Raw genomic sequence first — 14,776 nt, 5'->3', positions numbered from 1 at the left:
GAAGGGCCGGGCTGTCACAGGAGAAGAAGGTTGAACACCTGTTGCTATGGAAAATGCTGCCCGCATTAGCCATGGGGTTGGTGTTGTCCTTGGCAGAAGTAAGGGGTTTTTTTTCTGTTCTAGAGCTTTCCATTTTCAATTTATTTCTTGTTACTCGTTTATTTTGCTCTTCACGCATCTGAGAAGTCATTTCAGGTAGCCAAGTACAGCTCTGTTCTTTCCAGACAAAAAAAAACAAAAACAAAAATAAAGAGGGTTCTCTCTATCCAAACAGTTTCCACAAGGTAAAGGAACACCCACGACTTCTCTGCATTTGGAACCTTTCAATGCACTTGTCCCGCGTCAATGCCCCTTTACAAGGAATGCACAAGCAATATGCTCCTTCTTTGGAAAAGGTGACACTTTTGTCTCTTCCACAGTTAGTGGCACGATAGCAGTTCTATCATATTCTCTCTCTGCCCTCTGGTACCCTTGCTCTCTGCGCTTTCCTTTTTTGTCTTTCTTTCTAAATCAGCATAAGGAAATGTGTTAGTAAACATATGGGTTTCAGTAAAGCCAAAAAATTCCAGCCATTAAATTATTTCCAGAAGTAACAAAGTAAACGAATAAAACAGGTTTTTTTTGGGGGGGGGGGGGGGGGGGTTTGCGATGTATACGGAATGCAGATCCCTGCTGTTCTGCCCCCAATAAATCAGTTGGAGAAAACGTAGCCAACGTGCAGGCGGGGCATCCATGCCTACCCCTGCAGCATCTATGACCCTGCAAGGGACTGGATGTTATTTCTGGGCCAATCAGGTCGAGCCATGACCCCTCAACTCAAGAAAGTCTTTCCAAACCAGAATTACTCCAAAAGCATGGCTGTTTGCGGGTTTATTACCATTTTATGTTTCAAAGATTATCCGGTTATTTGGTGCTGACCGATGTTTAACTTCAAAAAGCCTCTTACAGCTCACAAAAAAAAAAAGAGAGATTTTTTTTGTTCAACCTTTGATTTTCTTGTAATAAATACACACACACACATCTCTCATTCATTCTCTGTAGTGTAAAAAAAAACAACAAACAACTTCCTGTTTAAACACTATTTTTAACAGATGTTCATCAAACTCCTTTTCATATCCATCGAGCCCCATGTAGCAAATCTTGACTAAATGATGATAACAATCCACCTCGGTGGGATTCAGGCATGCATTGTGGAAGCCCAGCACTCAGTATAGCAGGCCAGCCCCCTCTACATGGGGCACACCAATATCAAGAACACCATTCAGCTTGCCATGCAAAACAAAACTGATACCAATTATCTTACCAATATCAACTCTGGATCGCCCCGTTTCCCAGGATAGGAACCGAGAAGTTTTCCTTTTTGGTTTTTGGTTTGGGGGTTTTTTTTTTCAGAAAATGGATTTCCCACTCCTAGTCGTGAAAAGAAGTATAGTATCTGTCAAACAACTGCAGAGTTCTCAAGAGCCGTCAGTGCCCTCCTTGTTGAAGGTGCCATTACTGACTCTGGAAGCCAGCCTTTAAATAAAGCTTTGGTCTGACAACACACCAGCACCTACATAGAAACTTACTCAGACTCACAGCTTACACATCACAGCATTGTACCTCTGCTTAAAATAATCAGGGTGAGCACGTCCCTCTTACTCACGGATTTAAGAACACAGTGACCATTAAAAACAGCTTACAAAAAAAAGGCATGAGAAAGGACATACAGCCCCCCTACACACACACACACACCCTGTACAACCTCTAAGGGATGATCTACAAGTCAGCCCTGAGGAGGAGAGAGCAGAGGCGTTGGAAATAGGTTTCTTCTGATGAGGCATGCTGCTGACAAATCAGGAGCTAATGGTTATAACTTTCCCACTCCTACAATCAAGATGCTTCACACACCGATCTCGAGAAGGCAAACTTTTCACAGAAAGTAACTTTGCTTGGAATCATCTCAGATTCATAATATCACCTTACAGAGACCCCGCACCATCACCATTTGAAGCTGGTACACCTTAGGGCAGCAGGAAAGACCATGGACCATAAATCATGGGGGGAGGGGGAGAATACGGGTGTTAATCACTTGCCACCTTGGCGTGCATCTCTTATTACAGGCTCCTTTACAGTTGCAGTCAATGCTTTCATGGCTACAGCCGTAGTAAGAAAGTTATTTTTATTTAAAAGGTACCTTGAATATGCGGTTTACATTTATTTATTTATTTATTTTTTAACCAAATGCTGACAGAATGAGATATAAATGAAGGTGGGGGGGGGGGGGGGGGAGGGAGGGGAGGAGGCGACAAAAAGAGAGAAAGTACTTTCAGTAAAAAAATAATAATAATAACAAACTTCATAGGAAGTCATTTTGTTTAGTTTCCCAATAATTTTCACCTGTTGAGGTATGTTAAAAAGTGAGATATCAGTTACAAATTCTGTGGTCAGATATTAAATCTATTATTTATATTATAAACATGAAAAAAAAAATCAAAATTGCAAAAAAAAAAAAAGCTTCCAACGCAAACTTTCATGATTCAATCTAGCACACCAATATCATCTGTGAAATTCAAAACCTGGATAATCTTTGAAAGCCTCTTCTGCCATTTAGGTATCCACCTATGTTATGACTACTAACTAATAAGATTGTTGGAATTCAACATAGCGCTGCACCCATTTCAACTGTATTAGCCTAAAAGTGTCTCAGGATATTTTTGGCCCTGGAGAGGGAAACAGGAAAAGCTAAAAGTAGTGTCCACAGCAAACACCAGTGTGTGTGTGTATAGTCCCACTCTAGTACAAAGTTGAAGCACTAGCAGAGGCTGTGCAGCTCTCTCCCCGTTATGTGTCACCTATATTGTCCCTGTGTCAGCCTTGTTTGTGGACATTGCCTTTGCGGGAAGAATGGGCTCCCATTAGGGTGTCTTCAGCAGAGTATCAGGAATGGGGATAGAGACACTGGTTCTTTCTTTTAGCACAAAAAAGGAAGAGAGGTCACTTCCACTTTTCTAATGGCCAAGAATGCTTGTAAAATGAACAACTGTGATCGAAATAAGCTGACTGACATGTCTGCAATCCCTGTGTCTCACCGCAGGATCTCTCACCACCAAAACCGAAAGGAATTGCTACAATACCACCAAAAGGTACAGTTTCCTAAGCCAGACATTCACACCAAAGTGCAATATAGCACTGTTAATATAGCAACCAACGGCCTATATGCTGTTGTACTCTGTCTACATCTATCCAATTTATACCGTAACACCAGACATTTTCAACTTGGTCAACCTATGAATATACAAACAGAAGAATTGCCACTCTGGGTCAGACCAAGGTCCATCAAGCCAGCATGCTATGCTGTCTTTGACAGTGCCCAGTGCAGGAGAACAATTACCTGGCAGATCCCATAAAGTAGATCTATTTCCAGGTACTCACTCCCAGAAAGAGCAACAGCTGTCTTTAGTCTGCCTGGCTAATAATGTGTTAGAGCAGTGGGCTATGAACCAGGCTATGAACCAGGAGACTAGGGTTCAAGTCCCACTGTCACTCCTTGTGACCTTGGGCAAGTCACTTTACCCTCCATTGTCTCAGGTACAAACTTAGATTGTGAGCCCTCTGGGGATAGGGAAATACCTACAGTACCTGAATGTAATCCCCTTTGAAGTGCTGAAAAAGTGTGAAAAGCAGAATATAAAAAAAAAATCTAAAATCTTATAGACTTTTCCTTCAGGAGCTTGTCCAAACCTCTTTTAAACCTCGCTATGTTAGTGGACTTGATCATATCCTCTGGCAACAGATTCCCCAGCTTGATAGTGCCCTGAGTGAAAAAATATTTTCTACCATTTGTTTTCAATCTGCTGGTTGTTAGTTTCATGGAGTGTGGTCTTGTTTTAGTATTATCTGAAAGGATTTCCATCAACCTCTTAGCCTATCTGATTTTTAAGAATATCCAAAGTGAATATGAATGAGAAAGGTTCGCAATCAATGGAGGCAGTGCATACAATTCAAATCTTAAGTATATATTCACTGTGCATATTCTGAAAACCAGACTGGCTAGGCCGTAAAGTACTGGAGGATCAGGTTGAAAACTCCTGTATTATGCTATATACCCACTTACACAACTTATACCAAAACATCTGTATGTTATTACACAGTAATTTCACCTCCTCACACCAAAGCAGTTGTACAATGCAAAACCAGCCTTACACCAAAGCACCAACATACTGTTAGGTTGTAAGACTATTTACACCACAACACCCAGACACTGTTACACTATAAACTATCCGCCTGTATCTTCCTACCCTATGTACTGGCACTATTTTCTCCGTGTTGTGCCAATGGACAAAAAAAACTGTAGTGATTAAGTCTCTGTTGGGCTCATTTGTTAATGTTTTTGCCACAGATTTTGTGCTGGTGCAAAATTTGAGCCTCTTTTATCTATTAAAACATTCCATTATTTTCAAGGAGAAAAACAGTAGCAAAAAACTGGTGCAGTTCTTGGCGAAAATCTTTAGATGTCCAAGTTTCTAGAAGCATATTGTGATGAATAAAGTAAATTCCATTGAACAAAAAAAAATACAAGGACATTCTGTGAGCTACAGACCGGCTGCACACAACTTGGTATCCCAATCAAACAAGCCGCCATGCATTTCTCCTATTCCTTCCAAACAGCATAACAGCAATAATAAAACATATGTCCTGACTGCCTATATCACAGGGCGCCACAGATCCATTCAGTCCAGCAGGTTCCACATCTAAAAGAACATAGGCCCTTTTCACTAACTAGATTTTTTTTTTTTTTTTTTTACATTTTCCATCTATTTAAAAAAAAAAATGTAAACCACGTAATTTCTATCTGTTCCTTTTGATCTATGTACAAGAATTTGAGGATAAAGAAGTTTACATGTAAGCTCCACATAGAAACAACCCCCAAACTTTGCACCTGGTAACAGATCGGAGAAGACCCCAGCAGTTGCAGTATGACCTTTTAAGAATAGCAGGAACTCAAGAATTAAAGTTTTGCCCCTGTTTTTGAACTCTTCACTTTCTAGCTCCAGATTCTCAATCCATGCTTCTTGAGAACAACAAAGGCTATGATTTCAGTGTCCTTTCTATTTTCCTCTACTCTATGAGCGAACAGGCAAATACATTACAGTCTTTGGTTCCATAACACATTCGGATCTGAGTGGAAAAAATGGACTATGCTTCAAAACGCGAAAAAGGGGGAAACCAGTGGTGCACATTTCTTGATAGTACATTGGGCGAGCTGGAAGAAAGCAAACAGAAGGACAGAGAAGATGATGAGTATGCTGACACTTGCGCAGAAGTGCACTGTGGCAACTCAAATGCCAGCCTGCCATGCAGTGCCCCCCCCCCCCCACACACCCACACCCACTCCCACTCCGCCCCCTCTCTCCAAATGCACTGTAAGTTCTATAACAATGTAGCCAGCCCTTAGCAGGAAGCTGGGAAAAGACAAGTCTGTAGTCAGTGGAAAAAGGGGGGAAAATACACTGAATACATTGATGCAACTGACCTAAACTGCACTTGCAAAGATTTGTAAGAACCACCTCCCACCCTCCTTCCCCCCCCCCCCCACACACACATGCACACACTAAAAGCAGAGTGGAAAAAGAAGGGGAATGGTCTCTGGAAGAATGCTAGCGCAAGCAAGCGATGCAGAGAATTCAGGGAAGGCTGGGAATCCTCCCTCTGGCTCGCAGATTGCACAGCCCGCCCTCCCTCCCTGCACTGTTATTTTGTTTCGTGGTTCAGAGGGGAATAGAGGACAGGTTGACTACGTCTCCCATCTCCGGCACTGGAGCGCGTTCGCCAGCCCCTTCCTTACGTGCCCTTCACGGGAGAGGCGTTCAAGGACATGTCTGCACCCCACCCCTGCAGATAATCAGGAGAAGCAGAGGGGCAATTCCAACCCGCAGTGAAAGGTCTCCGTCGTCCTTTCAATGCGGAGCCAAATGAAAGGCGAAGCCTCGACACCCCGAGGAGAAAACGGAATCGTAATTTAGAAAGAAAAAGAAACCCACCGATGGGTTTGCAGCATATTTATTCTCCCCTCCCCGCACCCCCCTATGATGCCACACACAGCCCCTGCTACCCCGCCGCACACAAACATAAACAGATCCGTCTCCTCTCCTCCGCCAGGAAAAATCACGGGGAAGTCCATTTGCAGGAGAAAATGTATGGGGAGGGGGGTAAATCGCGGGTTTTCTGTTCAGGGCTTCACGGATTATTGCTGACCTCCACTCCCCCCAGCCCACCCCCCCTTTTTTTTTTTTTTTTGGATTCTAACAATTGTAATGAAATGTAGACGATAGGAAAAAAAATGGTTGCACTGCAAATATTTAGGGAGAAAGAAGTGAAAGGGGTTAATACCTTGTGTTATCTTTATCTCTAGCTTGAGGGGGATTCATGTCTTACATAAATTATTAATTTAGGGGCACAGCCCTACATGCCACACATGTGCATAAAAACTCATAATGCACACATACATGCGGACCCATTCTTCAAATATGCATATCTAGGTGCACATATGCAAGCACCCCACAATTGGCTCATTATAAACGTCGTGCTGCGAGCATCAAGCCACCAAGATTGTTAAAACGTATCCTAGTCTAGATAGACATAAGCAAACTGGGGACAAACATTTACTGTATCTGTCCAAACCCAGACATACGCCCCCTCACTCTGAGCGATTAAGGAGAACGATTATAAGCAAGCATCCTCAGCCTATCTTTATTAATCCAAAACGCCTTGGGGAAAATGTCATACAAAACATTCCGGTTTTCCCCCACAGACGCCCCAAAACAAACAGAAGCAATGGGCAGCCTGCAATTCTGTATGTAGCGCACCCCCAAACTGATGCAGCTGCGATCCTGTTCCCTCCCCCCGCCCCCGAAAAGAGGGGGCCATCCTGCAGCTGCACTCGCTGCTGCAGCGAACTGGGCACTGCCACCCTGAGACCGAGACTCGGATCCGTCCTTGTATGCCCTCCCCCTGCTCCCGGGGTCAGGCACATCCTGAAGGCGTGAGCAGGGGCTATGCCACACTGTCCAGGTCTGGCTCCCCGCCTCTCTCCCTCCATATTACACCACACATTCGGCTGTGTGTGTGTGTGTGTTCGAAGGGAAAGGAGGAGAGCGATTCCTGCTTCACTTTGAGCCCCCCCCGGCCAGCTTGCTACCATTTTGCGGCTTCATTTCACTATAATCTTTTGCGTTCCGGTGTCCCTCCTATGGCCCGGTCAAAGGCACGAATCCAACCAACTTTCAATATGTAAAGCAATAAACACATCCCGCAGTTAAGAAAAAACTTGCAGGCGCCTGCAAAACATCTAGAGATGTAGCTAACAGATACAAAAATAGGAGGACTGTAGTTAAGACTATTTGCGTCGTTCCCCTCCTCCCCTCCCCCAACATTCGCCAGGAGGTCGTGCCAGCCCCGGTGCCCGGGGATCGCATTAAGCGCTCAGCCTGTCTCCGACCTCCTCTAGCCCCAGCTGCCATACCCCCAAGGACGGCCGCTGTCTGAAGTTCAAGTACAAGCAATGTAACGAAAAAGGAGGGAGGGGAAACTCCGGACTGAGATGAAAAGAAGGCAAATATTTCCCCCTCCCCCACCCCCCAAACATACAGCACAAACATACACCGGATAGGTTTGGCTGCGAAATAATAGGGTACAGTTCTGTGCCCCATAGCCCAAAGCTTTCCGCAAGGGTGAATATAACGTGAGGGTACAGCCGTATTCCGCTCTCTCTCTCTCTCTGTAAGCATGCCGAATTAGGAGAGCGGGAGAAATAGCACGGCTGCATTGCAAGAATCTTTTTCGCCACTATGTCTGGTACCAGGCTCTCCCGTCTATGCCCTGCTCTCCCCCCCCCCCACCCGGACTTGTGCACGGATCGGAGCTCGGGAAGTGCCCACCTCCCTCCGATCTGACGGGGCTATCGATCATGCCAGGCGGCAGAGTTGGGGGAGAAGCGTTAATTACCCTCTGCCGGTCCCAGGCCTGCACCTTTTTTGATAGTGTAAATTTCCCGGGATCTTCCCCGTTCTTCTGTCTCCTTCTCTTCTCCTCTCCTTCTCTCTCTCTCTCTCCCTGTTCTCCTCCTTCCTCTCTTCCTTCCCTTTCCTTCTCCCCGGCCGGCGAGGCCTCCTCCAGCAGCTCCGCTCACCCTGCACTGCGCTGCGCTGCACCCAGCCACGGACTGGCAGCTCCCGGAGCCTGGCAGGTCCTAGTGCCCACCAGTGTTGGGTTTCCTCTTTTGACGTGTTGTGCACATAAACACAAACTAACATGCACCTCTCTCAACCAGCTGCACCGGGGAACCTGACAGCGACTAGCCCTCATGCATTGTTAAAGCAATACCTTCCCTCACCTGTAAAATTGTTATGCTAATAAAGTTATCCTAATCTGAATCTGTAGCTGCAGGTATGTACACAAGAAACTCTCACCTTTGCAGATCCATAAACAGGAGTCTGATAGGTCCTAGTGCCCACAAGCGGAGGAATTCCCCTCCGTTTTTACAGGCAGAGAAACTGTATACATGAGGCGGATGTACTAAGCTGTGTTGTGCTTCACAAAAAGCGTTAATTTCAGTAAAAAAGGCAAATGTGTTCAATTTTGTTTGCAAACTTTTGTAGCTACTTGATTTTTTTCACATCTAATTTAGCTTTTAATTTAATTTAATTTTTTATGTATGTTTTGCTTTTTGTGATTGATCAGATTGGAACTGCTCCTCTATGAGAAAAGGCTAAAGAGGTTAGGGATGTTCAACTTGGAGAAAGAAGAGAGGTCTGAAGAGGGATATGATAGAGGTCTGTAAAATCATGAGAGGACTAGAACGGGTAAATGTGAATCAGTTATTTACTCTTTCAGATAATAGAAAGTCTAAGAACAGGGTGCATCTTAGCATTGTGTACACAGAAATCCCACCTCCAAGTTTTACCATTATTGCTCCACTTTGGTCCATTGTTGAATAAAGTGATGCGCTTTCCAAGTGTAGAGCCACCATTATTTCATTATAGTGGAGCTTGCTCAGCAACAACTACCTGTAGAAAGTTTTGGTTGTTTGAAACCACCTATGTAAAAAATTGAATACCGATAATTGAATTTCTTTCATTTTGATCCCTCATTTTACATCAAATGTTGGCAAAAAGATTGCACTATGAAGCCGCATTGAAACAAAAAGTTATTGTGTATGCAGAAGAACGTGGAAATAGAACTGTTAGTTGACATTTTGACATGAGTGAAGCAAATGTTCGTTGTTGGATAAATGATCGCAATTCCATATTCTCGTGCAAAGCAACAACCAAGTGCTTTACAGGGCCTAAGAAAGGAAGATTTCCACAAGTTGATGAAGCTGTGATATGTTTTGTAACACAGACATGCGCAAAAGGATTACGCATCACTCAACAAGTCATGCAATTGAAAGCTGTAGAAATCACCAAGTCCCTCGGAATAGAGAAAACAATTTTTAAAGGTAGCTGGGGCTGATGTGACAGACTCATGAGTTGTAGCAGGTTATCATTAAGACACCGAACATCTATCTGTCAAAAACTTCCTGCAGACTTTGAACAGAATTTGATTAACTTTCAGCGACACGTGATTAAACTAAGGGAAAAAAGAAAATATTAATTCAGTCAAATTGGAAATGCTGATGAAACACCGGTCTTCTTTGATATGCCTCAAAATTACATTGTCAATGCTAAAGATGCTAAAGAAGTCAAGATTTTAAGTACTGGCTATGGAAAACAGTGTATCACTGTGATGTTCTGTATCACTGCTGATGGTCAAAAGTTGCTACCATATTTAATTTTAAATCGAAAAAGCATATCAAAGAATGACATTTTCTCCAAAGATGTTATTGTGCGTGCACAAAAATATGGATGACGGCAGAGCTTATGGAAGACTGGCTAAGTGTTGTGTGGAATAGACATCTTAGAAATCTTTTTAACTCACCTAATTTGCTAATACTTGATGCATATAGGGGACATTTGTCTGACCAGGTGAAAAATAAAATTGTGCAAAAACGTGGTGACTTGGTTGTGATTCTTGGTGGCATGACTAGCCAACTACAGCCACTTGACATTTCAAGTCAATAAACCATTTAAGGATTATTTGAGAAAGGAATATGAATCCTGGCTGTTAACTGACAACCTTCCGCTGACACCTTCCAGAAAAATAAAGAAAGCACTGGCATCAAAATTGGCAGAATGGGTATCAACAGCTTGGAAGCTAATCTTTGAAAGAATAGTGCAACATTCAGAAGATGATGTATTATGGGATAATGAAGATAAAGAGGTCTCAGAAGAATCTGAGTCTGAATCTGTCTCGTATATGGATTTGTAAGGATGAAATTAATACCGTAAAATACCTGTGGTAGAATTTTGTACCGTATTTTTGTTTTTGTGACATTGTTTACCGTAGTGTCTTTCACTATTGTTTTTGTATTGAATTCTATTACCATATATTCAAAATATTTGTTAGATATACTGGTATTTTAGAGTTTCATTTTATTCTTAGAATCATTCTTAGAAATATCATTCTAAAAAATTCTACAAAATTCCTAAGAAATTTTAAAAGATATTCTGAGAAATTTTTTTTAACTTTTTATTTTAATGATATTTAAATTAACAAAGCATAAAAAAAACTTTGTATCAGTAACCAGGGGAAATACAGAAATGCAAAAGAAAAAAATTACACTTATACATATAAATGTATAGAAATATACAATAACTACTACCCCTGAAAATAAGAAACAAAGGAAAGGGGGGGGGGGGGGGGGGAGAAGGAAAACTTAAAAAGGTATACAAAATAAAAAAAATGCACAAACAATAAATTCTGCTATACTAATACCAAGAGAACATGGAGTCCCTACGGAAACAGGAGAATATATTAACATCTTACGAGCCTCTATAAAAGATGGTCAGGAGAAAAAAAAAAGAAAACTCTCTGAACAATATTTTACAAAACATTTGCAAGGGTAATGCAAAACAAATGAGATTTCTAAAGACAGAGTATCATTCCTAAGGGCTAGAAAGGCCTTTCTTCTTAACTGCATCTGTAGTGAAAGGTCAGGAAAAATTTTCAATTTTTGACCCAGAAAATCCACATTTAGATTCTGAAAATATGCGGTCATAACTTTACTAACATCAACTTCAGAAAAAAAGAAAATTAATAAGGTGGTCCTCTCAATGATTTCTGGGGAAGATGTTTCCAAAAAGCCCGTTAAATTCAATGAGGGAACTACAGGAGCACCTTGACTGGGAGCAGATTTAGTTTGAGGAGAAGATGGCAAAAAACCCCCAACAACTTATTCACAGAGGGAAGCGACTCTGGGGCAAGGTGTACATTTTCTACTAAATATTTTTTAAAGGTAATCTAAGGTAATTCACCCATAATCTTAGAGAAATTAAGTATACGAAGATTAAGCTTTTCAGCGGAGTTCTCCAAAGCTTCAATACAATGAGACATTACACCTTCTTCCTGAAAAACAGCAATATGAACCCCCTGAGTAGCCCCCAAGTCATTCTTGATCTGCAGAAGTTGTTCCACGTGCTGCCGAACTCCAAGGTCAAGTCTAGATATCTGGGGCTCCATTTTTAAAGCAAGAGAATCCATCTTACTCACTGAAGTGCAAAGAACCTGGCCAAACCTAGCCATCATGTCCCAGAGGGAATCCCAAGTTACCTCTGCTGGTTTGTGGAAAAGTTGGGAAGCTCACCAACTGGTAGAAACTGTCCAGAAGAAGAAACAGCTTGGGGAGTGACACCACCCGTTAGGATATCCCGTCTTGAGGAAAGTGCAGCCGAAGTAGAAGAAAACGCTCCCAACTCGTGCAAAGATGGGACGGACTGCAGTACCTCCTCGGCCCCCTCCCGCACTGGCAGCAAGGAGATGTCATACTCCTGCGACAATGCTGCATTTGGGGACGAAGCGCGTCCAGCTGACGGCAGGGGCTCTTGGGGCTGAGGGAAACCTCCTCTCCTGGCTGGGTCGACGCTCCTCCATCAGACCCAGCAACAGAGAATTGGCCACCGGACTGAGCAGAAACAGGGGACGCAAAAAGATGAAATAGTTTGCTGTCCCGGGATATAGGTGAGTTCGGAAAGGAAAACTCGTACCTTCCCCTTTATTTTCAGAGCCATTGAAGAAATAAACAGAACGTTATAGGCAGACAGCAAAAAACTGCGTCCTCAACTTGCGGCCATCTTGTTCTCCCCCATGTTCTGAGAAATTTATTTTTTCTTTAAGCAAAGCTTTTTTAATTTTGTTGGTGGTGCTGAACTAGTGTGCATCTTACAATCGAAGGCATCTTAGAATCAAAGAAATATGGTATTTAATGTTTGGTTATTTGCCAGGTAATTGTAACCTGGATTGACCACTGTTGAAAACAAGATGCTGGGTTTGGTGGACCCTCAGCCTGACCCAGCATGGCAGCTTCTTACAGTAAGTTCTTATTCAGGTATTGTAGATATTTCCCTGTCCTCAGTTGGTTTATAATCTAAATTGCAAACTACAATTCAAAATCTGTGCAAAAGAGGTAATGAGCTGTATAATTATACAAAGCAGTTCCCTACCTATAGTCACATAACTAAATTTATAGTGAAAACATGCACAAAAACACATTTTTGTGCAAAATTTAGCTACACCTCTTGAAGGTGTAGTTAAATATTTTATTTTTCCAATAAAGTCCATCACTTTACCACAAAAATGATCACAAATCACATTTGAATAATATTCATATAAGCCAGTATTGTTGTGGGAGTCTCAGTTTAGTGGACCCTTGGGCCGACCTGCTGGAGACTGGGAGTAGATGGTCAATGTCTCTAATGAGTAGCAGGCCAGGAGGCAGATGTTCAGGTGGGACGTAGATGCTCTTCACCCTGGAAGCTGGTACTCCCCCGGGAGGAGCCCGTAGGAGCCCAACCACTGGGACTTAGGTGGCTTCACCCTTGGAAGCCGAAGCCCCCCCCCCCCCCCCGGGAGGAGCCCGTAGGAGCCCGGCCGCTGGGACTTAGGCGGGTTGTGGATCAGGACAGCTAATTGGAACCAGACTAGGACAGTAGCAATACTGTAACTGGGTTCAGGTTCTGGAACCAGGCAGGAACTGTAGCAAGACTCGGGTACTGGAACCAGGCAGGAACTGTAGCAGGTAAACAGGAACCAAGCAGGTACTGTAGCAGGCAGGCAGGAAACAAGCAGGTACTGTAGCAAGTAGACAGGAACCAAGCAGGTACTGTAGCAGGCAGGCAGGAACCAAGCAGGTACTGTAGCAGGAACGGAGCGACGAAGTCAAGCGACTCACTCCGGGGCACAGCGCAACAGGAAACCAGAAAGCTAACCAGCTGCAAGGCGAAGACTGGATGGCCGTGGCCGGCTTTTCAAGGCCACGGCGTCTGACGTCAGGAGCTGGGCGGAGTCACCACTGGTGGGAAACGGGCTAGAAAGACGCCCAAGTGGTGTGTGCACCTAGGAGCAGGGCATCCTCAGGCACCTTCGCGGTGGCGCAGCCCCAGCGGGGACGCCACCAAACAGGCCGCAAGCCAGGGCTCCAGAGGCGGGAGCAGGCCCGGGAACAAGGAAGTAAGGGCCTGGCCGTGGTGCTCGCGGCCAGGACTGCAACAGTACCTCCCCTCTTACGCCCCCTCTTAGCCGGTCCAGGTTTACTTGGGTGGTGATCCAGATAGAACTGCCGTAATAAGTCCTTGTCGAGGATGTTACGGGCCGGTTCCCAAGAGTTATCCTTGGGTCTGCAACCCTCCCAGGCAAGCAAGTATTCTCATTGGCGTTGTGGAACCGGACATCCAAAACTTCACGTACTTGATACGTAACCTCGTCCGGTTCTGAAGAGTCCGAGGGTTCAGGAGCCCGGGAGTGGTATCTGGACAACACAAGAGGCTTCAGCAATGACACATGGAATACATCATGTATGCGCATGGAGGAGGGTAGGTGTAAATGGTATGAGACTGCTCCCACTCGTTCGGCGACTCGAAAGGGCCCACAGAATTTCAGAGCTAGTCTTCGAGACGGAATACATAGCTGTAGATTTCTGGTGCTAAGCCAAACACGGTCTCCTGGGAGGAAGATAGGTACTGGCTGACGATGCCTATCCGCCCACTCCTTGGCGGACAGGGCGGCTTTACGGATCTTTTCCTGGGTAGAGATCCACAAGGAACTAAGCTGGCGGGCTGAGAGTTGCACTGCCGGGAGTGCACTAGGTTCAGGTGAAGGTAGGGGCGGTCGAAGTTGCTTCCCATAAACGACGAGGAACGGCGAACTTCCAGTAGCAGCATGCGTGTGATTATTATACAAGAACTCCGCCCACGGGAGTAACTTGGCCCAATTATCTTGTCGTTCGTTCACAAAGGCACGGAGAAAAGTCTTCAGGGTTTGATTGGTTTGTTCCGTTTGCCCATTACTCTGAGGATGGAACGCAGACGAAAGACTAAGTTGCACATTGAAGCGTTTGCATAGGGCTTTCCAATAGCGAGCTGTTAACTGTGGTCCTCGATCGGAGACTATATCCTGTGGGAGACCGTGAAGTCTAAAGATATGCTGAGCGAACAGGCCAGCCAGGTCAGGGGCAGAAGGTAGTTTTGGCAAGGGAACAAAGTACGCCATCTTGGAAAATCGGTCCACGGTTACCCAGATGACCGAATTACCTCCGGAGGCAGGAAGATCCACGATGAAATCAGTGGAGATATGTGTCCAAGGCTCCACCGGGATGGGCAATGGTTGCAATAAGCCCCTGGGTTTCCCGATGAGCGGCTTTTGA

At 44.2% G+C, this 14,776-nt stretch overlaps 1 protein-coding gene across 1 annotated transcript in view; it reads right to left on the bottom strand.

Annotated features, from left to right (window-relative positions):
- The window catches only part of LOC115088641 (DNA (cytosine-5)-methyltransferase 3A-like), a 636,171-nt gene extending 627,981 nt beyond the window's left edge, over positions 1 to 8,190 (bottom strand). Inside the window, exon 1 of the mRNA XM_029596904.1 lies at positions 7,987 to 8,190. The gene's annotated coding sequence lies outside the window, so the exon portion shown is untranslated. The remainder of the gene's footprint in view (positions 1 to 7,986) is intronic.
- Positions 8,191 to 14,776: the final 6,586 nt, after the last annotated feature.

Source organism: Rhinatrema bivittatum, chromosome 3, assembly GCF_901001135.1.
Source record: "Rhinatrema bivittatum chromosome 3, aRhiBiv1.1, whole genome shotgun sequence".
NCBI lineage: Eukaryota > Metazoa > Chordata > Amphibia > Gymnophiona > Rhinatrematidae > Rhinatrema > Rhinatrema bivittatum.
This window is presented reverse-complemented; position numbering and strand designations above follow the sequence as displayed.